The sequence below is a fragment of the Aotus nancymaae genome, unplaced genomic scaffold (assembly GCF_030222135.1).
Source record: "Aotus nancymaae isolate 86718 unplaced genomic scaffold, 86718_ANA_hifiasm-v0.15.2.pri h1tg000033l, whole genome shotgun sequence".
Taxonomy (NCBI): Eukaryota; Metazoa; Chordata; class Mammalia; order Primates; family Aotidae; genus Aotus; species Aotus nancymaae.
This window is the reverse complement of record NW_026988447.1, coordinates 24208220-24232767: the sequence shown is the minus strand read 5'-3', so window position 1 is coordinate 24232767 and position 24548 is coordinate 24208220. Positions and strand designations below refer to the sequence as shown.

Genomic DNA, 24548 nt, shown 5'->3' with positions numbered 1-24548 from the left:
AGTTGTTGATGTTATAGTTACTGTCAAATAAAAAAAAAAAAAACTTAGTTGGAGCTCTAATGATACTGAGATCCCACCCTGTGAACATAACTACCTTGTTTTGACAAGAACAAAGAGAAACCAGCTGTTTTCCTAGGAACATACCAGAATTCAGAGCAGCCATTATTCCTCCAGAGATGTTTCTGAGAGAGGACAATGTCCTAAATCTCTGAGGATTTCTTTATTATGCAACACCCAGCATTAGTTCCCATCCTCTACCCTACCCTCCCACCTCCTGACATTAATGTTAATCACAATCTACCCTGAAAACAAGAGACAATTAACAGGCTGGAGACCCTCAGATACACATGCTAGAACACGGAGGTTAGGGCCAGAGCATGGAGGCTCTTAAATATGAGGCTAAGAAGTTCACTTGGACAAAAGGAAAGATGAAACTCATTAAGGCTAGGGACATGTGAGATTTATGCTCTTAACAGTAAATAATCTACTCTGGGGATGGTGCAATCAGGTGTTTGAAAAAAGCAAAAAAGATTTGGTTCATATTCTAGAAAGTCAGTAAGAGAAATAGGAGATTAAGCCACAGTGAGGACACAGCAGAGGTGAGAGAACATGATGCTGCACAGACCTCAGTCTAAAAAATGTCATGGCATTCTGCAACAAAGCTTGGTAACCTGACAGTAAAAAAGCTGATAATGGAATGACCCCAAATTAGAGATTAGCAAGAAAATGAAGATATTGAAGCTTTTAAAAGGTTAAGCATAGGTCTAGAAGCACAGGTGAGGGAAATGAGGTCTACAAGGTGCATATGGGTGGAGGTGGCACTGAAGGGGTTGGATTTGTAATTGTGCAAAATAAAATAACACAAGAGTTGTGACCACCTGAATATACCATGAGTCGTAAAGCACACTGAGTGGTGGACTGCACCAAAAGACTCTACAAATACAGCACAGAAAATCAGACTGTACCAACCACTTTGACTGCATTTAGAGGAAGGATTGTAACGGAAAATCAATAGACTGGTGGAAGGTGGTCCTTGTGATTGGAAATAGATGTATTTCCCCACTCTCCTCCAATCAATCATCTGAGACAAAATTTGCTTGAAGATAAAATTCACAAAACAGAATTGACTTTGGAAAGATCCAGAAAACTGTAAGGATTTTCATTGTTAACTTCATTATTTCTGTCACTTCTAAGGGAAAATCAGTTAAACCAGTTAACAGCATAGTATGCCAACATCTTTCTTTTATTTATGTAACATGGACTAAAATTCAGCATTATTTTTTTTTGATCACCATCTCTTATAAGCTAGAATTCTACCTCATAAAACTTGTACAAGAAATTCAGCAAAAAGCTTCTATTTTTTATCAAATACAGGACAATGTAAGTCAATGTATCATTATTTTCCAGTAACAAGGTGCTTTTTTTTTCAATAAATATATTACTTCATCTGAGGTTGGTCTGTTGAATTTTTCCAGCCCATTAGATTCTCACTTAATGAGATTTTTCTCTCTAAAGGAAATAGAGATATTGAATCAATATAACTTATAGAAAAGTCCAGAGCAGTGAAACATTTGCATAAACATCTTAATCACAGACATTGGAAGCATAAATAGAAATATCAGAATACCTTTCCATCATGTTCTCATTACTTTAAATTCTATTTATATTGCACAACAAACATTATTTGTAGGGTATGCCCATCAGTCAATCATTTACATATCCACTGTCATGGCAAAATATTCAAACATGGAATAACAACTGAATAAGATGTAAGATATAAATGTTTGTTTCTTTTCACTAATGTTTATTTTAAAAATTACCTAGACTCGTTAATTAATTCCTTATGGTGAGTCTGATAGCTAGCAGAAAGCATAAGGTCTTTTTTTTTTTTTTCTTTTTTTTTTTGAGACGGAGTCTCATTCATTCTATCACCCAGACTGGAGTGCAATGATGGCATGATCTTGGCTCACTGCAACCTCAAACTATTCTCCTGCCTCAGCCTCCAGAGTACCTGGGATGATAGCCATGCACCCCCACACCCAGCTAATTTTTGTATTTTCAGTAGATACAGGGTTTCACCATGTTTCCCAGGCTGGTCTCGAACCCCTGACCTCAAGTCCTTCTCCTGCTTCTGCCTCCCAAAGTGCTTGGATTATAGGCATGAGCTATTATGCCCAATCATAAAGTATTTTCTCACAAAAAAAAATCTTAAGGAAATTGAAATCAGTGTGTGTTTCCTTACCTAAGACTATAGAAGGCTGGAGATGGAAAATGATTTAGAGATTATGTCCATGGATTTTTAACCTCAGAGGGTCCACAGATGACACCAGTCCCTGAAATTACACAAGGAAGAATACATGTACATGTACATGTGTATTTAGACTTAGAGAAGAAATAAGAGATGATATACACAGAGTTCAGAAGATTCTTAATGACTCTTAAAAAAAAATAAGAGCAGCCACTTTAACTCACTCTTTATCTTACACAACAGAAAAATTGAGACCCAGATTGGGGAATAAAGCCACCCAAGGTGATGAAACTAGTTAGCAATTCAGATGACACTAGTTTCCTCGATGATAATCTAAATGCTCATTCCACTTTTCACACTGCCTCTATTCAAAGGCCTCCAATGTGAAATTTAAAAAAATGGAGATTTTGAAAATGGGAAGTTACAATACTTTGATGTTTGCTCTGTCACTCCTTCATACTGTTCTTCATCAGAAAAAAAATACACTTTGGAACTTAAGTGGGAAATCATTTGCAAGGGGGAGAAAATCAAAAGAAGCAGTATACTCTTGCTTCTAAACCTGGGAAAGGGATATGAAAACTTAATCTTCTAGCCAAGACAAGTGTTAAACATGATAAGGGTAGGCAGGTAATATTAGACACTTTGAGACCCCTACATGTGTTATAACCTTTATTGAGTATGGAGCGATAGTCAGGAATGGGCTGGCTCTTCAGCCACACTATCTGAGTTCAAATCTAGTCTCTTTCACTTTCCAGGTGTAAAGTCTTAAGCAAGTTACTTAGCTTAGCCTCTCTGTGCCTCTGTTTTGAATACATTGAGGATAATAGTAGTACTTATCTTTACATCGGTTTCTCCAAAATAGAACCTGAGAAGATCTTGGATGCAAGTATTTCAATTGGGAGATCCCTCTGGAAGGAGTTACGAATGACAAGAGTGAGACAGAACTATAATAGAAGTAAATTATAGAAGTTGCTTCTGTAAGCAAAGGAAGTTTGACTCAGCTGAGACTTCTGAGAGTGTTCAGAATGCCTCTTAAAATTGTCCACTCAAAAGGTGGGAAGCTAGAGAATTTACCCACCAGCTCTTGTGCATTTGTGGTTGAAGTTTGCCCTGAGAATGTTAAATCCACTTCACTTTTGTGCCATGACATAAACAGATCTAGTGACTTCCTGCACTTTGGAGAAGGCCTGAACAGAAGACAGACTGATACTTGTGCATGGGATGAGACACTCAGCACAAGTCTGAGCTCACACAAAACCTCTCATAGTGATGGCTGAAATCTGAGTGAAGTCACAGTGATAGAGCACTGGAAGCATTGGCTGTGTTGTCTACCTCAAAAGCATTGTTGTAGAAACTTAATAAATTCATGTAAAGTGGCTAGAACAAACCTGGCATACAGCAAGGGATCAATTATGTTAGCCGTGACTCTTCTTTTTAACATTTACTGAGTGTCTACCAGACACTAAGTACCATACCATGTGATACACAAATAATAACAATAAATTAAGTGAATAAATAGATAAATAATAAAGACTCCACTCTCAGTCTCTTCACAGTCTACTACAGGCAACAAAGAAGCATTTGTCAGTCAAAGCAGTAGACATCAAGATAAACGTATACATTAAGTGTAATAGCTACACAAAGTAGGTAGCAACACACTCTGCTCAGAGATCACGGCAGTCAGAAAGATTTCCCAGAGGGTGTGCTGTCCGAACAGAATCTTACCAGACACATAGGAGTGGCCTCAGGAATGGTCATAGAGATGACTGAAATCAGAGTTAAGTCACAATGACACAAGGCAGTGAAGGCATTGGCTGCATTATCTACCTCAGAGCATTGCTGTAGGCATTTAATAAAGTGATTCATGTCAAGCGGTTAGAACAAAGCTGGCATGTAGCAAGAGATGTGCATTTCAAGTACTGAGAGCAACATATACAGAAGCAAGTCACAGAGGCAAGAAAGAACATGGAGCTTTTAGAGAACAGCCAGGGGCTCGAAGAGGTCGAGACATTGAATTCCATGGCTGACTGTCAGAAAATAAAGCATACCATGAAGATGTCAAGATGTGCTCATAAAGGATAAAGAGCTACATTGCCTTAGTGTGGGATTAATTCTACAGGCAACAGGGGAGAAGGAAAGGATTTGTATTTTGGAACTTGCTAGAAGCATGAAGGATAGATTTATGGGAAACTATACTGGATACAGAAAGGATCAGATGGTATGCTATTACAATAGCCCAGGGTAAATGTTGGGAAGGTCTAAACTAATCTGGAAGAGTGGTACTGAAGAGGAGAGGTTAAATTTATAAGTTTTGGTGACTGGATATATATGGAAATTAAGGAAGAATCATGTTTCTGAGATATCCCCAGGTTTCCGTCTTAAGCAATTGCTTCTTTAACAATGCTGTCAACCAAACAGGAAATAACTAAGGGACATGCATCTTAAAGAAGGGAAGAAAATAATGAGCTCATTTTGGATCGGTTGGCTTTAAAGGATCTACCTAGTGCATGCTCTCTGCAGCTTCTCTATTCGTGTCCATGGTGAACTCAGCCAAAGGGAGGTGAGAAAGGCACAGGGAGGTCCCCATGATGCTCTGCAAGGCATTTTGCAGGATTTTTCTGGGTCCCAAAGTGAAACCAGACCTGAATAAGCACACCTGTGATATTATAGTAAACCATAACCAAGCTACATGCAACCATTTTTTAACGCCACTAATTTACTACATCATCATTAGAGTAGACGTTAGGACCATGGCATATGGGTGTTTTATGATATGATGTGAATTAACATTATGTCTGAAATTCTTCTATGGATGATTTATTACTCTTAAGTGATTGTTCTTTTCAGGAATTTTTATTTTAAAAGTGCAAATATGGGCCAGATGCGGTGGCTCAAGCCTGTAATCCCAACATTTTGGGAGGCAGAGGAGGGCAAATCACCTGAGGTCAAGAGTTCAAGACCAGCTTAGCCAACTCTACTAAAATACAAAAATTAGCCAAGTGTAGTGGTGTGTGCCTGTAATCTCAGCTACTCAGGAGGCTGAGGTGGGAGGATTGCCTGAGCCAGGAAGACAGAGGTGGCAGTGAGCTGAGATCCCACCACTGTGCTCCAGCCTGGGCAACAGAGTGAGACCCTGTCTCAAAAAAAATAAAAACATAAAAATGAAAGTGCAAATACCTTTGGATCCATACATTGAGGTATTATTACTCATTGACAAATCTGTTTTTCTTCAAGTGAAAGAGATGTTCATAGAAAGTGGGAAGTCATTGAAAAGCAACTTCATTATTTTAGCTCTTCGAACTCAGCCTTCAAATCCTGGCAAGATGTGTGGTGTGAAAAAAAAATACATTAAAAACTGACTGAGTTATCCTTGCAGAATACTGATGACAGTTGTTTGCTTAGTTGTTGGTTGGTTTACAAAATCAGATCACTTCTTGGTCACAAGAGTTTGCCAAAGAACCTGATGTATTTTCTTGGTTGGTAGTAAAGCCAGCAACCTAGGTCTAATATCAATGTTCCATTTATAATATTAACTTGTATTATCTAAAGTTTTATAATAAAGATAAATATTTAATCATGTTAATATTAATAAAGGGGCTGCAATTTGTGAAGAGACCTAAGACAGTCTCTCAGCTTATAGAGAAGATGAACTTTTCTGACAGATAATTTTTTTCAGTGAATTAATAGCATTGGTTTTACTGCCTAATAAGCTGGCACAAGAAGCATCAAATCTTCATCTCCTCTATTAAGTGAAACTATTCCCACTGCCCTCCTACTACATTCTTTCATTAGGTAAGTACCTTAGGTCAGAGTTTCTTTTACCAATTATAGGCCTCATCAATTCCCCAATCTCAGTTTTAAAAGGCTCTAATAAGAATTTAAGTTTCCTATAACTGACAAGCAATTCCATTAGAAAAAGAATGAAAGAGGAAAGAGTGATTACAGAATTAAAAAGAAAACACATGTACCCATCTGTGCCAAATTCTCTGAGAGGCAGTGGTGATACAAGGGTGGTATCCACTTCCAAGAGGCTCACAGTCAAGCATAAGAAAAGGCTATGATGTGTACAGAGAGCTACAGGACAGGGCACAGTACTCAGCACAGGAAAAGGATCCAGCCACCTAGACAGCAAGGCATATCGTCACTGAGATGGCATTAGTCTAGCAGTTAGTCAATAACTCCATATTAAGGCAAGCACTATTGTAGATATCTCATTCTAGTTGGAAAGTGTGGGTAACAAATGAGTCCTGCACTCAGTATGGGCTACAAAGAATTTGAAATCATAGGGTGCTCATTAGCCAAGGTGGTCAGGGAAGGATTCTGAACTTGAAGGAGAAGGTCTGCAAGAAAAGCATTTCAAGCTCAAAGTACAAGGACGACGTTCCTATGCAAGAAAAAATTACCTTGTCATGTTTGAGGTACAGAAAGTGGGTAGAACAAAGAGGAGAGAGAAAAGCTGGAAGTTACTCAGGGGTCAGATTAAGTGGGTCACTGGATAATGTGATTTAAAACTTACATTTAACTCTAAGTAAAAGTCATTGGATAAGTTTTAAAATGGGAATGCTATGATCTGATGTACACCCTAGAGAAGTTTCTCTGGCAAATGTATGGAGAACCAATTTTAGGGGAGTAATAACGAAGGCAGGTAGACCAGTTAGGGGGCTCTAAATATAGTTCAGGAAAGGATATGGCCGTACTATTCCAGGTAAGAAATGATGGTGGCTTGGACCAAGGCTGTGGAAAAGGAGATGATAAAAATGTGTAAGAACTGGATATATTTTGGTAATGAATTGACAGGACTTATTCATGAATACAGTGTGGAAAAGAGAAATCAAAGTTTATGCTCAGGTTTGGCCTGAGCGGTACTGCAGTGCTGTAAATGGTACTGACTTTCACTTGAGATAAGGGAGAGAAAAAAAAAATCAAGAGTTTCTGGTCATGTTAAGTTTGTGATTCTAATTAGAAAGCCGAGGAATTAAGCAGATACTTGGATATGTGAGTACAAGATAGGTAAAGGGAGGTCCAGGCTGGAGATAAAAATCTGTGAGTCATCAGGGAATAGATGGTTTTGAAATGATCTTAATAAGGTCCTGAAATGTGTCATTCATTCAATTCACACTTATGAGGTATCTGCAATGTGTGAAGCAGGTACTAGTCCTGTGCTGGGACAACCAGGATGCCTATCCTTAAGGAGCTGACAGCAGAGTGTGACGAGGTATGTGTCTCTGGGGTGGGAGTGAGTGATCAATAAGTAAAATACACAGCAGAAGGAAACAGCTGTGAAAGAGAAAGAAGCAAAGTGGAGTTGAAGTTGTGATTAATTCTAACTGAACAATCTGTTTCTCACAGACTATCACATTTCAGAAACCCATAAATAATGCATAGATATCAGTAGGTGGATGAAAAGGGACAGAGCTGAAGTCCAGTGTGGGCAGTAGCAGGAAGGTGCAAAAGCAAATGCAAAACACCATCATGGCTCAAGAAAGAATAAACAAACCCAACACAGACTCAACAGGAAACAAGCTTGAAGTCTACATAGGGAAATTGACATAGGCACAAATAATGAAAGTGGCTGTCCAAAGGAGTGCGAGTGATGGATGAAGGCAAATTGATCCTATGAAAGGTGCTGCTTTAAAGACACAATCTGGCTGGGTGCAGTGGCTCACGCCTGTAATCCTAGCACTTTGGGAGGCCATGGCGAGCAAACTGCTTGAGCTCGGGAGTTTGAGACTAGCCTGGGCAACAGAGCAAAACCCTGTCTCTACTAAAAATGCAAAATATTAGCTGGGCATGGTGGTGCACACCTGTAATGCCAGCTACTCGAGAGGCTAAGGCATGAGAATTGCTTGAACCCGGGAGTCAGAGGATGCAGTGAACTGAGATTACACCACTGCACTCCAGCCTGGGTGACAGATTGAAACTCTGTCTAAAAAAAGTTAAAAAATTTTAAAAAGATAAAGACACAATCTAACAATTGTTATTAGGGTCTAAATCTTAAGGGCTTAGGCAATGGATGCTCTTAGAAACTGATGCTGGAGAGTAAAAAGGAAAGCATCCTCCTAGACTAGAGATAAGAAAAAGATGAGCTAATATTAATAATTAACATTAGCAAAGAAGTTAGAACTCTAGTGTGGCACAAGAGCTGACATAAACTCCAAAGATTGGTACCTTATACTAAAAAAATTACCTTACTGACATTTACTATTGTATGCAAACCATTGCCAACAAATACAGAGCCTATAAGTGACAGATTTTCTATTTACCATGGACTTATATTCTAAAGTGGCAGAACTTTCTAATGGAATATACAGTTGATTATTAAAATTCACATGAGCTACACATATATACACACACATGTACACACACATTGCTCTCTATGCATTGGGTGCACTAGGATGTTTCTTGATGTGAGATTTACTGTCTACAAGCTCAATTATTTTTACTGGAAGAGCTAAAATTTTAAAGCAGCTTGAGCTTCAAAGTAATACACTTCTTAGAGAGCAGGCGTGATAGAAGACATCATAATTTCATATTCATTTCTGTATTCCTGAGGTTCTGTAATTTTTTAAAGCATGAATCACAAAGTAGAGATGTGTGAAGAAGAAATGCACAGGCATGGGAACACATAAGCAAGAAAACACTATTTCTCCAATATTATCAAAAGGATGTTGACTAAAATTTCTGCTGTTGCTGTTTCCCCAGAAGAGAATGAAATTGATCTGGATTTTTGGAGAGTGGGAAACATCTGTTATCCCATGGATAACAGCGCTGTTCTCCAAAAGTTATTCCTATTCACTGGAGTTGGCCTCAAGCATCATTTTACCAGATAGTATTTAAAACCGAGATGATAACATCCAATATTAAAACCACGGTGGGGTTTTGTTTTATGTCTTCATTTCTTTGTCTTTAACTTTCTGTTAGTTTTCTTTTTAAGAGAAAAGAAGAGTACATGTACATAAATAAAATCTGAGGCTTTTCTTTAATCCATTCCTCACAGTGCTCAACAGTTATTTCTCTTTTTCTATCCAGAGAGTATAATTCCAAGATGATCAGACAAAAACTTGCCATCTGGATGTCTTAAGTAAATAACTTGTTTCTGAGGCCTGCCCGGAGCCACCTGAACCAGTGCAATTCAGAGGTGTTGGCTAACAACACATCAGTAATCACAGCATCTGAAATGAAGACACCTTCAGGCTCATTCTTGTTTAACTGTTCCTCACTATGACATTTCTTTAGACTCTGTCTGAAGATCATTAAAAGGTAGTGCTGCACTCCTCTCCAAAGGCAGGTGAGTTATATTTGGACAGCTTAATAATCATAAACTTATTATTTCAATCTAAGTTGAAATCTACTCCCATGGAACTTTGATCAATTTGTTCTTTTTCTGCCACTGGAAACTAAAGTGAGCCTGATCCCCTTACATACAACATCTAAAATATTTTAAGGCAGCAATTATAAGTACTTCACCTACAACAACTTCATAAACACTTATTTGATTATAAGTACTTCATCAATATTATCTCTTTCATTTTTAAATCACCTGTTCCATTTGCAAGCTGTTTACCAGAGTTATTCATTGATTTTGTCTTCCACGCATCATGTTTGTCTCTTTTTAAATGAATTCCTTATTTTGAAACTGTTTTAGACTTACAGAAAAATTGCTATAATAGGGTAGAATTCTCATATACCTCGCACATGCAGTTTCTCTTATTATTAACATCTTACATTAGTATAGTATATTTGTCACAATTAGTGAACCTATATTGATATAATTAACTAAAGTCCATATGTTATTTAGATTTCCTTAGTTTTTAATGTCTAGATTTCATCTAGCTATTACATTAGGCTCCTCTTGACTGTGACAGTTTCTCGGGTTCCTTGTTTCTTATGACCTCAATACTTTTGAAGAATACTGGTCTGGTGTTTTGTAGAATGTCTTTCAACAGAAAATTTTCTGATGATTTTCTCATAATTAAATGGGGGTTATAGGCTTATGGAGGGAAACCAGTGGTAAAGTGATATTTTCATCACATCTTGTCAAGGGAACACTGTATGAGCATGACTTATCACCATTGATGGTGACTGTGATCACTTGGTGAGACAGCAGTTGTCAGGATTCTCCTCTGTAAAGTTACTCTCCTCCACACATTCTTCTTTACTGTACTCTTTGAACAAATGTCATTAGACAGAGCCCACAGTTAAAGAATGGAGAGTTATGCTTAACCTTCATGAAGGTAGAGTATCAGCATATAATATTTAGAATTCATTTTCATCAGATACTTGTCTTTGTCCACCATTTATTTATTAAATCATTTATTATATCCATGTGGATGTGAATATCCTTTTGTATTCTTGTGTACCATCTGCATGTTTTCTTTTTTCTTTCTTTTCTTCCTTGTTTCTTCCTTCCTTTCTTCCTTTCTTTCTTTCTTTCTTTTTTTTTTTTTTATTTTTTTTGAGAGGGAGTTTTGCTTTTGTTACCCAGGCTGGAGTGCAATGGCACGATCTTGGCTCACCGCAACCTCTGCCTCCTGGGTTCAAGCAATTCTCCTGCCTCAGCCTCCCGAGTAGCTGGGACTACAGGTGTGTGTCACCATGCCCAGCTAATTTTTGTATTTTTAGTAGAGACAGGGTTTCACCTTGTTGACCAGGATGGTCTCGATTTCTTGACCTCATGATCCACCCACCTCGGCCCTTTCTTTCTTTTTTAATGGAGATGGAGTCTCACAGTGTTGCCCAGGCTGATGTTGAACTCCCTGGGCTCAACTAATCCTCACACCTTGGACTCTCAAACTGCTGAGATTATAGGCATGAGCCACGATGCTGTATATTTTCTTTAGTGGAATGTCTATTTAGATTTTATGTCCATTTAAAAATATTGTATTGCTTGAATGTTTCATTTTTTAAATATATTTTAGATAGAAGTCCTTTATCAGATATGTTATTTAGGAAGAAATATCTCATTTCCAATTATTAAGCATGATGTTTACTGTAGTTTTTTGTAGATGATATATTAAGAATACTCCTATTCATAGTTTGGTAAGAGTTTTTATGATAAATAAGCATCGGATTTTGTCAGCATCAACTGATATGATCATATAATGTTTTTTTTTTTTGGCCTATTGGTATGGTGGTTCTTTGTCTTTTAAAATATATCTATGTCTTTCCATATAGAGCATATACAGGGGTCACCAACCCCAAGCTGTGGACCTGTACCAGTTTTTGGAGTGTTAGGAACTGGGCTGCACAGCAGGAGGCAAGTGGTGGGCGAGCAAGCATCACCACCTGAGCTCCACCACAGATCAGCAGTGGCATTAGAGTCTCATAGGAATTCGAACAATAGTGAACTGTATATGTGAGGGATCTAGGTTGAACGCTCCTTATGAGAATTTAACTAATGCCTGATGATCTGAGGTGGAACAGTTTCATCCTAAAACCATCGCCTCCCCACCCCTCTCCAGTCCATGGAAAAACTGTCTTCCGTGAAACTGGTCCCTGGTACCAAAAAGGTTGGGAAGTGCTGACATGAAATACTATGTTGGTATCCACAGGAGACAGGCAAATTCCTAAACAGACAGGGATTAAGTGAAACCCAACCGTCAAGCCAAAGACAGTTTAGAGCCTGAAAACTGAGCTGCCAGTTCCAGATAGAGTCCACAACCAAAGTGAGAACTTCTATCCCCATCTTACACCCTCTCCCCTCTCCCCTCTCCCCTCTCCCCTCTCCCCTCTCCCCTCTCCCCTCTCCCTCGCTTCCTTCTGGATAGTGCCTTTTAACCAATCGATGATGCTTTTTTCAAGCCCACCCATGAACCAATGAGCATGCACTCCCCAGTTCTAAGCCCATAAAAAGACCAGACTCGGTCTCACAGAGAGCTACCACTGCTTTCAGGGTCTCCTCTCACAGCCAAGAGAGTTCCTTCTGTCACTCAATAAAATTCTTCCCTGCCTTACTCACTCTCTGGTGTCTGCGCACATCATCCCTCTTGGTTACGGGACAAGAGCTGAAACTCACAGAGCTATAGGCATCAGGAATAAAAGAGCTGTAACATGCTTCCGCTTGCCAAGCTACCAGAGTGAAGACCTGCAAAATTTCTTGCGGTCTCAGACCTCGGACTCCCTGAGAAAGCACTGTAACACCCCTTGGGGTTCCGCAATTGCTGCCATCTCCAAGTTTTCGGGTGCCGCTGTGTTCCCCTTGTGTAGACACCAGAGCCCAACATGGAAGCCGCTCACGGCACACCCAGTCCATCCACGGGCTGAGCTCAGAGCCACAGCAGGCATAGAATCCAGGTGGGCAGAGCAAGCACCACAGGCCCAAGCGATGACCAGACACGGGAGGCCACAGCTGCAGAGATTTCTGGCTGGGGAAGCTGCACAGAAGGAATCCTAAAACAATGTGACTATTACTTCCTTTGTTTCTACTAATATAAATGATACATGTATTAATTTTTCAATACCCTGATTTTCAATTTGTGCTTGCTGTTGAGAAAAGCCCGAAATTATTTTCTCTCATTAATTGTTCTTGATTTAGATAGCTTCCATTCCCTACTTATGTAGCTGATTTTTTGTTTCTCAATATACAATCTTACAGTTATTCTTATCAAATGTAATTAAATATTCATTAAGTGTGTATTGAATGCCTTCTTTGTGCTCTTCTATTTTAGGTGTTGCGAATTGAGCATTGAGCAGAACAGGCCATGTCCTTGCTTTCATGGAACTTGCATTCTGATGGAGGTGACAAAACATAAGTAAATCAAAAATTATATATAACAGATTCTAATAAGTACCATGGAAAATTAGAGCAATGTCTGGAAATACATTGGGGGATATTGGGGGCTGAGATGCTAGTTCACTGAGCATGGTCAAGAAGGGCCTCTCACATTAAATGTGATATTTGAAGCATGAGAAGTCAGTTGATTGAGATGTATCTTTTGAGTTCTACCATCTAGCATGTTTTATCATTTGCAGCTTTGCATTGTTAAATGCAATCAGCAGGACAGGGCCAAGGACAGAGCTCTGTTGGCTGTATGGCTCTATAGCTTTGAACTATGTCAACTCAGCTACATGAGAACTACATTTCCCATAATTCCTTTCCACTGAGGCTAAGATTGGCCACAAGAGAAGTTTGTGTGAGATTGGAAGTCAAGAGGGAAGCACCACCCATCTTGATGCTGGGAAGATTTTGGGTGGGACCACGCCCTGTTGAGGCTCCTACAGATCTGTCCTGAATCTGCTGGCTGGCCTCACTGGCACATGGCAGCTGCTAGGATTATAGCTCCTTCAGCTTCTCTGTTTCCTTCCAGATACCTGCATCGTTGGAATTGGAAACTTAGAGACTGAAGCAGGATCGAAACCATCCTCACACATTCAGGTTTTTCCTCCTTCTGCCCCATTTCACATCCATCTTTTCTTCCAGATTTCCTGTCATGCTCACTTCAAGCCCAGCACCAAATGCAGAAGCAACAGCTTTACAGTTCAAATAGTTCCTACGATTGCATAAGCTCAAATCCCTATAATCAATCCCTTATTTCATATCATTCCTAGGGGTTCTTCTCCTATAACTGAACGCTGACTGACACAGGGACCCACTCGTTTCCTCAAACTGTTTCAAACTTCTTTCCTTAAACTATTTGTTATTCAACTTATAAGAGACAATTATTCTAAAATCATGCATTCATTTGGCTGTGCTATTATTTGTACCACATTTCTGCATATAATCTGTAAATGTATCATTAGAAACTATCATGCCTGTAGATTTGCCAGGTCTTAGATGCACACTATAAAAAAATAAATGAGGTTAATTTGGCATGAATCCTGGTGATTGCTATTTCTACTTCTAAGAGCTGACAAGTTACCTGTTTAATAGTTCTTTTCAGAGTTTTGTAGGAAATTGCTGTAAGGCTTACTATCCAGTAATTTTCAGAATTCATCTTTTTGTTTGTTTGAAAAAAAAAAAGGCACCTCTCTGGTTCTCTGTGACTCTTGAGATTACTGGCAATGCTTCTCTAATCACAGCTATAAATTATTTCTCTACGCCACGGATGTAATTTGTCTGACCCTGGATGCTTCTATTAATTCAAAGCAGTTTGACTTGCTCTTAGTATTTCTTTTCAAGATTGTTATCAGCTGTGGGCTAAGGTCTATTACCCCTTACTCTGACCAAGAAAACACAAGTTGAGTGTAGCTCATAAAGGGAGTAGTCCTGCTCAGTATGTGGTATAATGTGGTGCTTCTGAACCACCAATATGCATATAATTACCCAGGATCTTACTGAAATGAAGGGTTTTCTTCAGCAGGTATGAAAGGGTTCAGAGATTTTGCATTTTAATACACTCCCACCAGTGACAACACTGTTTGTTGGTCCGTGAACTGCTTGTCGAGTATTGAGGAAACAGTGGAAAGCAGAGGCACAATTCCAGGGAAGCTAATGAAGCTTCAGTGCTCATCGTTTCCACTGGCTTCCTTGGGCATTGGACGTTGCCAAAAACTATAGAATATTCTACGTATATGCAAAGAAGCTGGGCTGCAAAAAGGAAGCATTTCTACATAAGCATTTCTGGCAAAGTGCTTAGAGATCTTAAAAAATAGATAGATACCCAAATCTCCAAGGTTGAATGATTTGTTGTGATGTCTCCTCCCATTTTAAACATTCTGTTTATATAGAATATTGTAAATTATAATTTTGTGTACTCTTGCTCAAAATGGACACCACAAATTGTATAAATTCCAGAGCCTAGAGATCTAGATCTATCCTAGTGTAGAGTATAAAATTTAGAGTCACACAAATCTGAGATTAAACTCCAGGTCTGCCAGGTACTAGTAAGCTAGTCCAGACATGAATTCTGGCCTGAATTTGAAGATGATCATGAGTGGTGTCTGGAACTCAGTTCAAGATTGTTTATAATCTGATTATTCCTGAAGCAACTAAAAAGCAATGTAAAAATTATGCATGTTAGAGGTGCAGACAGGGAGTGAGTTTCCTCACTGCCTTCTTTACACTTATGAATGTATGTCCAAAATTTGGTGGTTCTAGCAGTCTGTGTGAAGGGAGTGGCTCAACTAGGCAGAGCTTTCTAAAACTGTGGACTTTCATATGTGACAGACAGCCCCTAGGATGACCCCTAGGCACTCCTGCCTCAAAGTATTAAGGTCTTGGCATAAACTCCTCCCCTTATGACTTGCTTCTAACCAACAGAATATGGCAAAGATGATAGGGTGTCACTCTTATAATTACATTACAGAAGACTGGAGAGAGCCTGCTGGCCTTAAAGAAGCAATCGTGTAAACTGCCTATGGAGAGAGGAGCCCATGTCAGGAAACTGGAGGTGGCCTCTAGAAGTTGAGGGTCTGAGTCCTGCAATCCCAAGGAACTGAGTTCTGCCAATAACCACATGAGGTTGGAAGGGGACTTAAGTACCAGAAAAAAAATGCAGCCCAGCCAACACCTTGATGGCAGCCTAGTGATACCCTGAGCCTCTGATCCAAGTAAGCCATGACCAACCTCCTGACTTGCAGAAACTCTGAGATAATGAATGTGTGTTAAGTCACTAAATTTGCAGTAATTTGTTACACAACCATAGAAAACCGATACAATGCATCAAGCCACGTTAGCAGCCAGAAACTACTTATACTATCATATGAGGCAATGATTCTTCTTCTGAGGGAGCGACATCCCACATCCCCCAAGCCTAAATCTTGATTCCAGAACACAAAGTTCTGGCTGTGTCTGCCCTGGGCCACCTCTCTATCTGTACATCTGCCTTACAGGGAAGAGTTTTCACAGTGTGTCTTTAGAGACTATCTATGGACAGAGTGGCACAGCCCATCAGCAGGACTGGCTATGCTGTGATGTGTAAAACTCAGGATGAAATGAAAATGCGGGCTCTTTGTTCAAAGATTTTTAAGAATTTCAAGACAGTGATAGCAGTGCGTTAAACCAAGTTTGGGGCCCATCTTAGGACATGGTGTTGTGTGACTGCACAGGATTCAAAATCATGAGGGCAGATTTTACTATTATACCATGTTAGCTATGCCTTGAGAAAATTATTTAAGCTGAACCTCAATGTACTCATTTGGAGAAAATGACATGCTGTAAGCTTCAGTATGAAGAATTGTGGAATTTAAAAGAGATGATATATGTGGAAGTCTCTGACCTAGCAATAGGTATTCAACAAATGTTGACTTTTTTATCTTCCTTTCAGTCTTTGCATTTTATTGAGCCATCAGCCTCAAGCACACATCCTTTCTTACTCATCTTTTTTTCTGCAGACACAACTAATATAGGAATTTTAATCATCCAAGAACACGCTGGCTATAGGTAAAGCAAAAATGATTTCTTTTGATACTTATGACTTGTTTTCAGGTATCTATTCCTGTTTTATTATTTAATTAAAAAACCCAGCAAGTTACATCAAGTTTCTGATTCTGAAACATCTCAAGGTTTTCCAACACAGATTTCTGTCATTTGATTCCCCTTCCCTTATAAACCCATCATTAGGGAATTTTTCACACCCAATACTCCTGAGCAGTATGACACACTTCCATCAGTACCAGTGACTTATCATAGAAGGTTCTCAGCTGAGTGTGTCTTGGGAGTTAGAAGGAGATATTAAGGACTAAAGCAGTCTCTTATGTTGTTTATGATTCTGACAAGGCCAGCATGCAACTTACCACCACTACTTTGTTGAGATCATTGTTTCAGAAAGAATTTCATATAGTTTATCTCCCAAGGATATACAGGGTTATTTCATTTTCCATATATTCTTTCTAGATCTATAGTTCTTCATGACCTGTGATTCCCTGACCATGTAAAATCTCATGTAAGCAACATGTGACATAATTTAGGATGTGAGATTGGTTCCTATATACAATTAGACAATTGAGTGTCTAAATTCAAAACATTAATACTTTTCCACCCCCATGAATGTAAGAATCAATGCAGCTGCTAGAGAGTAAGCTAGATTACCAGTTTGCATATTTTTACATAAATGGAAAAGGTAACTTTCCATATGCATAAATAGAGTTAACGTTCCTCTGATTTTTAGGTGACTCACTCCTACAGCCCTTTCCAACTCAGTGCCTAACAGAATCACAGCCAAATCTCCTTGGCATCTTGAGATAAAACTCAAGACTTTTTTTCCTGAGAAAATTTTATAAATGCCAGTAACAAGTATTAAAAAGTATTAAATGTATATCTTAGATTCATTATTGTGTGTTGAATGGTATTTTTTAAGTTATTCTAGGACCCCAAACAACATTGGTAAGGATGTTTTAATTATATCAAGTCCCAAGTCAGTAATTGATAAACAATATTTTGGAATACCCCTTTCACATGCTTTGGGGTCTACATGAATTCACAACATTTAAAACCATCAAGAGTACAGACCAAAGGAGCTTGTAATAAAAGAAAATGACACATTAGTGATACATTTACTATCCTATCAGAATTTTTTCATTCCGTTCTACAAATCCATGACTCACAGCTATTATTATTTATTATTTTGTACCAACATGGTACACTGAGGTCAATATTGGAATGGCATCCCCTCCCTCTTTTCCTTCATTGCATGTTTATAGCATAAAAGGTAGCAGCTAAAACCGTAAGACACTGGTTCTTGTTCCATCTAAGAGATCAGGAGGGTACATCTGGCTTTTAAACAATAGAAAACTAAACATTTGATTGTAACGAAATAAAAATGAATAAAGGGAGGAAAGGAATGAAAGAGTGAAAGCAGAAACGATAAAAAGAAAACCAAGAGAAGATATTAGTTTGGTGCAAAAGTAATTGCGGTTTTTGCCATTACTTTTGCACCAACTTAATAGTTAAACCTGTGCGGTAGAAGAGGGTCACAGTGGCAGATATCACAAAAGGGAATGAAAGAGAGCCAGAGACTAAACTTCAAGGCGGTGGACCCAGAAAATAAGGCTGCAGCAGATCAGAGAAGACGTGGCCAATATGCCATGCTCTTCAGAGAAACGAGCCCATATTTACTAAATAAATGCCATTACTTTTATATTCACAGCCAAGAAACAATAGAGCAACTTTTGCCACCTCGATGACAGCTTAAATAAGTTCAGGTTCAATTTAGAGATAATTACATCTTTTCTTTAAAGTGAACATTATTTTCACAGTTTATTAATGTCAATTCCATAAAGCTAAGTATCTGAATCTTCACTATGATAAAAGTAAGTAGAGTTTCTCATCTCTGACCTTCAAAAGCATCCCAGAAGAGTTTCAACTAAGGTTGAATATCAGAGGAAATTGAGAAAAAGAAATTGATTCAAATGAATTTTCAACAATAGAATCAACAGGACTTAATCAAAATACAAAATGGTGAAGGAAATACAATAGAAAATCACAGCATGTTTGACATGATACATGCTGAAGACACATACACTTAGCACTAAGAATTAAGGCATTCATAAACTCTAGAAAGAGAATTTCCAGGCTGGACACGGTGACTCATGCCTGTAATCCCAACACTTTGGGAGGCCGAGGCGGGTGGATCACAAGATAAGAAGTTCAAGACCAGCCTGGCCAAGATGGTGAAACCCTGTCTCTACTAAAAATACAAAAAAATAGCCGAGCGTAGTGGTGGGTGCCTGTAATCCCAGCTACTCAGGAGGTTGAGGCAGAGAATTGCTCAAACCCGGGAGGCAGAAGTTGCAGTGAACCAAGATCACGCCGCTGCACTCCAGCCTGGGCGACAGAGCAATAATCCATCTCAAAAAAAAAAAAAAAAAAGAGAGAGAGAGAGAATTTCCAATTTTAACCAAAATTTGATTCTGTCTAGACTGAATATGATCTTAATGTACTTCTCATAAAGGTGTCAGAAGCTATGTGATTGCTTCTTTTTCGATTGTGAATATAAAATTAATGAGAATATAGAGAGTGCCTATGAGCTCATTTATCTCGAGACCTTAGAGGCATTAGAAAAATCAATCTCATAATACTCACTGAATTTGTGAGCTAAAAAGTGCTGTAACAATGCACGGTATCATTACTTTGGTTCTTTAGGTGTATTTGAGATATTCTTAAAACTTGGCAGATTTTCAGCAAGATAGTGATGGGGCTGGGTATCAATGAAAGAGTGGTTGTTAGGAAAGTGGGAACAGGATGAAGTGTTTCATTTAGAGATTCATCCTATGAGGATGACTAAGGGACTACTTCTCCCTCCAAATTATAGGGAAACTTGCACTTTACTGTCCTTCACGTGTTTGCCTCTGCTGATGAATCATCTTTCAAGTGTTTATCCCATGTCCATAGGCAGGGCTCACCTCCCCACATCCCACTAGCTATGCTGCTGAGAACAGGCTCTCACTCCTTACAGATAGACAAAGGAGGCAACAGCTTTCAGTCACTTTATGAGAGAACCATGTAGTATCCAGGGTTGTTCACTATGAAACTGATTATCTTAAGAAGTGATTAGTTTCTTGTTACCAATAAAACATTCAGGTCATTCATTGGCATGGATAATATAAAAACATCAACTGGATTACTCATGGTAGAATTAATGGAAATTTCCCATCTGTGATTTAGTGAAACTTAAGAAGTATAGAAAACCGAAGATATAAAATTAGAAATTGGATGATTTTGCAAAGAATCATAGAATTTATACATCCAGTAGAAAATAAATCTTTGTGAATTAGGATTTACATCTTCACGTAAGGTGTGCACCACTGATATTGCAATATTAAACATATAAAACATAATACCAAAATAAAAGAAAGCCCCATGAAAATGGATTTTGCATAACAAAATAAGCATTTAACAATGAAAATCTAATTACTGCCCTTTAAAAAATTACTACAGAAAGGCCATTGCTTTACTTGCTGGCCATTGGTTCGACTGAAATGACTTATTCATACTTTTTGTCTTTCTAACCTTTTTTAAAGCAAGCTTATATTAAATTAAATTGGGTATCTTCCATATTGGCAATATTTATGTTAAGGGAAATACAGAGGCACCATGCATAGACAGTTTTTATTGACCTGGCTTCCTTTCCCCTCTTCTCTCTTAGCTTTTAGTTTCTAGTTTCATTTTTATGTATCCCTTGTGGAAGATTAATTTTATTAAATATCACATTTTGCAACACTGGGATTATGATAAACAGAAATTTAGAATCCTCTGTGTACTCTGCAAAACATTAAAATGACAGAAATACGCATTAAAAAGAGTAGAGAGTGTAATAACACTTCATGTAGTGTATTACTTGCTGTACTCCCAATCCTCCCCACCTCTTTCTTACCAATTATTGAAGTCGGTTAAGCACCTAATGTACTAGGTTCTGAGTGGCAAATAGTGAATATAGAGCAGGGTAAGAGGAAAGGCAGAATGTTTGCAAACAGGTAAAGGTGCATCATTGGACTATAAAGAATGAGACAAATTAGTTTATAAGAAGAAGAAATTTTAAGACTTTTCAATCTTAAAAAAAAAAAAATGCCAGGGACTTGGTTTCACCTCCAGCATGTAAAGAGCTTAGAAGTCATCACTCTAATGCTTAGAGCAAGTAAGAAAGCTGAACAAACTAAAAATCAAGAACAAACTAAAAATCAAGAACTCAAGCACAGTGGCTCATGCTTATACTCCCAGTACTTTGGGAGGCTGAGGTGAACAGATCGCCTGAGGTCAGGAGTTATAGACCAGCCTGGCCAACATGGTGAAACCCTGTCTCTACTAACAATATAAAAATTAGCCTGGCATGGTGGCATGCACCTGTAGTCCCAGCTACCCGGGAGGCTGAGGTAGGAGATCACTTGAACCCAGGGGGAGGAGGCTGCGGTAAACTGAGATTATGCCACAGCACTCTGACCTGAGCAATAGAGAGAAACTTCGTCTCAAAAATAAATAAATAAAAATAAAATTCAAGAACTTTTTTTTACACCAACCAGAGAATTGAGGTCACAGGGCAAACCACCACCCCCAGATTTAAAAAGGACAGGCAAATACATAGAGTCACAACCAAGAAGAGCTTACCTGGAGCAAAAGCTGATGGGGCCATCAATTTCTAGAAGCACTTAACTGATAATTTTAATGAATTGCTGGAGGCTAAATGCAGGTTAGCTTGAGAGTGAAAAACTCCTAGAGACCAAATTTCAGAAGACCCCACAAGTTGGTAGATTTTACCTCCAGGAACCCAAACAGGTCCTCACAGTAAAGATATGAGAAAAATGTTCTTTTTGCAGATAAAAGAGAAGAGTGACCATTTTACAATGCATCCATAGCATTCTTCATACGAAAGTCTTCCAGAAAAGACTTTGCCAAAGCTTTATCTGACCTGAGTAGGGTCATTACTCAACACCAGCCCCCTTTAGCCTTCCTGTCTCCCTTATAGAGATAACAAAAAAGAGCTAAGAAATATTTGTGGATGTAACAGCCCAGGTACACAGCCTCACTAAAAGACAGACTTAATCATAAGATTATAGAATACACTCCCTAATCAAACCTGTACCGCAATGTCAACAGGGCTCCAGCATAGCAACAATGAATGATATTCAGAAGATCAAGAAGACACAGATGCTACTCAAAAAAGAGTTCACAGGGAAACCCAAAGACAACAGAGGAGAAGAGAACAAGAAAATTAGAGGAAATTTAAGCCTCTGGTACCTATTGCTATAGCAAACATTAAACACAGCTAAGTTCCTTGTCAGAAAAACATCAACTGCCCCCTAAATTTACTATTATCCAATACATCATGCCCATCTTTCAATAAAAAATTACAAGTCATAAAGGCAAGAAAAAATACAGTCTGAAGAAATAAAGCAACTGTCAGACGAGATTCACATATAACAGAAATTTTAGAATTATCAGATAAAAAATTAAAATAATTATAATTAATATATTAAGGGTCTTAATGAAAAAAGTATCCAAGTAAGAATATATGGATAATGTAAGCAGAAAGATGAACTCTCTAAGAAAAAAATCAAAAGAACACACTGGAAATCAAAAACGTTATGACAGAAATTAAGAATGCTCTTGATGCCCAGTAAGTAGACTGGCATGGTTGTGTAAAGAATCAGTGAGTTTGAAGATATAATCATAGCAACTTCCAAAACCAAACTGTAAAGAGAAAAAAAAAACAGAATAGACTCTCCAAGAATTGTGAAACAAATTCAAGAAGTATAACATGTATATGTACTTGGAATACTAGAAAAGGAAGAAAACAGAAAAGGAGCAGAAGAGATATTTAAAGTAATAAGCAGGAAAAACTGTCTAGTATTAATGACAGTCATCAAAACCATGGATTCAGGAAACTCAGAGAACACCAAGAAGGATAAATCCCCTAAAATCTACACCTAGCCATGTCATATTCAAAAAAATAAAACCAAAGACAAAAATTACTTAAAGAAGCCAGGGGGTTGGAAGGGACACCTTGCCTTTAGAGAAATAAGGATAAATAATACACCAAACTTCTTATCTGAAATCGCAGAAGCAAGAGCTATGTGAACTGTTTGCATGTACATGCAGGTTAGTATATACACATATTTCTTTGTTCTTTCAACTTAGAGGACCTAAATGAAATGACACCCCAGCAAAAACAAATACACATAGCACCCAAATCTTGATTTGTAATACCATTCTCCACTAAAAGGAACCTGGGCTCTTTAGATAAATGGCTGATTCTAGGACTGAAGCAAGAAATATCCAAGATTAGGCTAGAGCATCTTGTAGTCCTAATAAGAAAGAAAATGTTCCAAAACAGAAACTAAGACCTCAAATTGATGGGATTATATAGAGAAGCCAAGTTACAGCTCCCTTTGGCCAAAGCTGGAACAATTTAAGCGAAAAATAAATTTGTATTGGATTATAACCCAAAGCATAAAATAATTATCCAAGAGTCTATATAGATATAAATGACTTAATAAATCAATAAATTGGAGGATAAGAGACATATTCAAATAATTTATGTAGATACTCTACCCTAAAGGAGGTAAAACATAATTCCCTACTCCTTAAGTATGAAGTGAATAGAATACAGTGTTTTTCTTCCAAAGGACTAATATGAAAATGAAGAGAGAGAGGAAAAGTAACTGTACAGTGAAGAAACCCAACACACAGTATTTCAGCCAGGTGCATGAAGGTCAATATGCAGTAAATCATGTTGACAATATGTCCCCTCAATATGATATAATAAAAAAAGGCACTCTACCTTTGTCATTTTCTTCCCTGCTCCCCCAAAAACATAATTGCTGTATAATCATGAAAACACAATAAACAAGTTAAATTGAGAGACATTCTGTAAAATACCTAACCAGTAATCCTCAAAACTGTCAAGGTTGTCAAAAATTTAAAGAGGGAAAAACTGTCACAATCAAGAGGAACCTAAGGAGACATGACAAGTAAATATAATGTGGCATCTTGAATGGGATCCTGGAAAATAAACTATATACATGTTAAGTAAAAACTTTAAAAATCTGAGTAAATTATGAGCTTCAGTTAATAATGATCTCTCAATATTTGTTGCATAATTATATCAAATGTTAAAAATAAGGGAAACTGTGTGTAATTCTCTGTACTATCTTCTCATTTTTGCTGTAAATCTGAAAGAGTTCTAAAAAGAAAATCTATTAAAATAAATGCTAGGTTCAGGAAAACAAGAAATTCTATTTCTAGGGTTTAAATTTATCCTTCAAATAGCATGTGTTGAAAACTTAACTTGCAATATAACCATGTTGGTAGGTAAGGCCTAGCAAGAGGTGATTCAACCATGTGAGCTCTGCCCTCATGAATGGATTAATACCATTATTGTGGGAGTGCATTTCTTATAAAAGGACAAATTTAGCCCCAATCACTCTTTCTTACGTGTTTGTCTTCCACCATAGGATGATGCAGCAAGAAATCCCTCTCCAGATGCTGGCACATTTATACTAGATTGCCCAGCCTCTAGAATTATGAAAAATTGATTTATTATCTTTATAAATTACCCAGTCTCTGGTATTGTGTTTTAGCAGCACGAAATGGATGAGACATCCATAATCTGGGTTTCATTGATATTCATATTACCAAGTTATTTTATGACATTGAGCAGTCAGCTGTGCCTGTTTATGCAACAATAGTTGGAAATTACAATGGTCAATTACAAATTTATATCCAAACTCTGCTTTGGGTAAAGTATTATGTTGGTGTTTAAAGAGTAAAAATATCACATAGAAAATAGTGACTGCCCTCCAAAAAACTCTACTGTCAATATGGAGGTGAAGGAACACACACTAAAAAGGCAAATAGTAATTTAGAATAAGCACCAAGTAAATATAACTGCTATAAACATTCTGAGAGATTGGTGTAGACTTGATGAAT

General features: G+C 37.9%; 1 protein-coding gene across 5 annotated transcripts in view; it reads right to left on the bottom strand.

The window, feature by feature from the left end:
- INPP4B (inositol polyphosphate-4-phosphatase type II B) overlaps window positions 1–24548 on the bottom strand; it is an 851576-nt gene that overhangs the window by 753969 nt on the left and 73059 nt on the right. For 4 of the 5 annotated variants that reach the window (XM_064383847.1, XM_021666733.2, XM_064383848.1 and 1 more), the window contains exon 2: window positions 2243–2333. The exons of the other annotated variant lie outside the window; for it this stretch is intronic. The gene's annotated coding sequence lies outside the window, so the exon portion shown is untranslated. The remainder of the gene's footprint in view (window positions 1–2242; window positions 2334–24548) is intronic. 5 annotated transcript variants of the gene reach the window in all.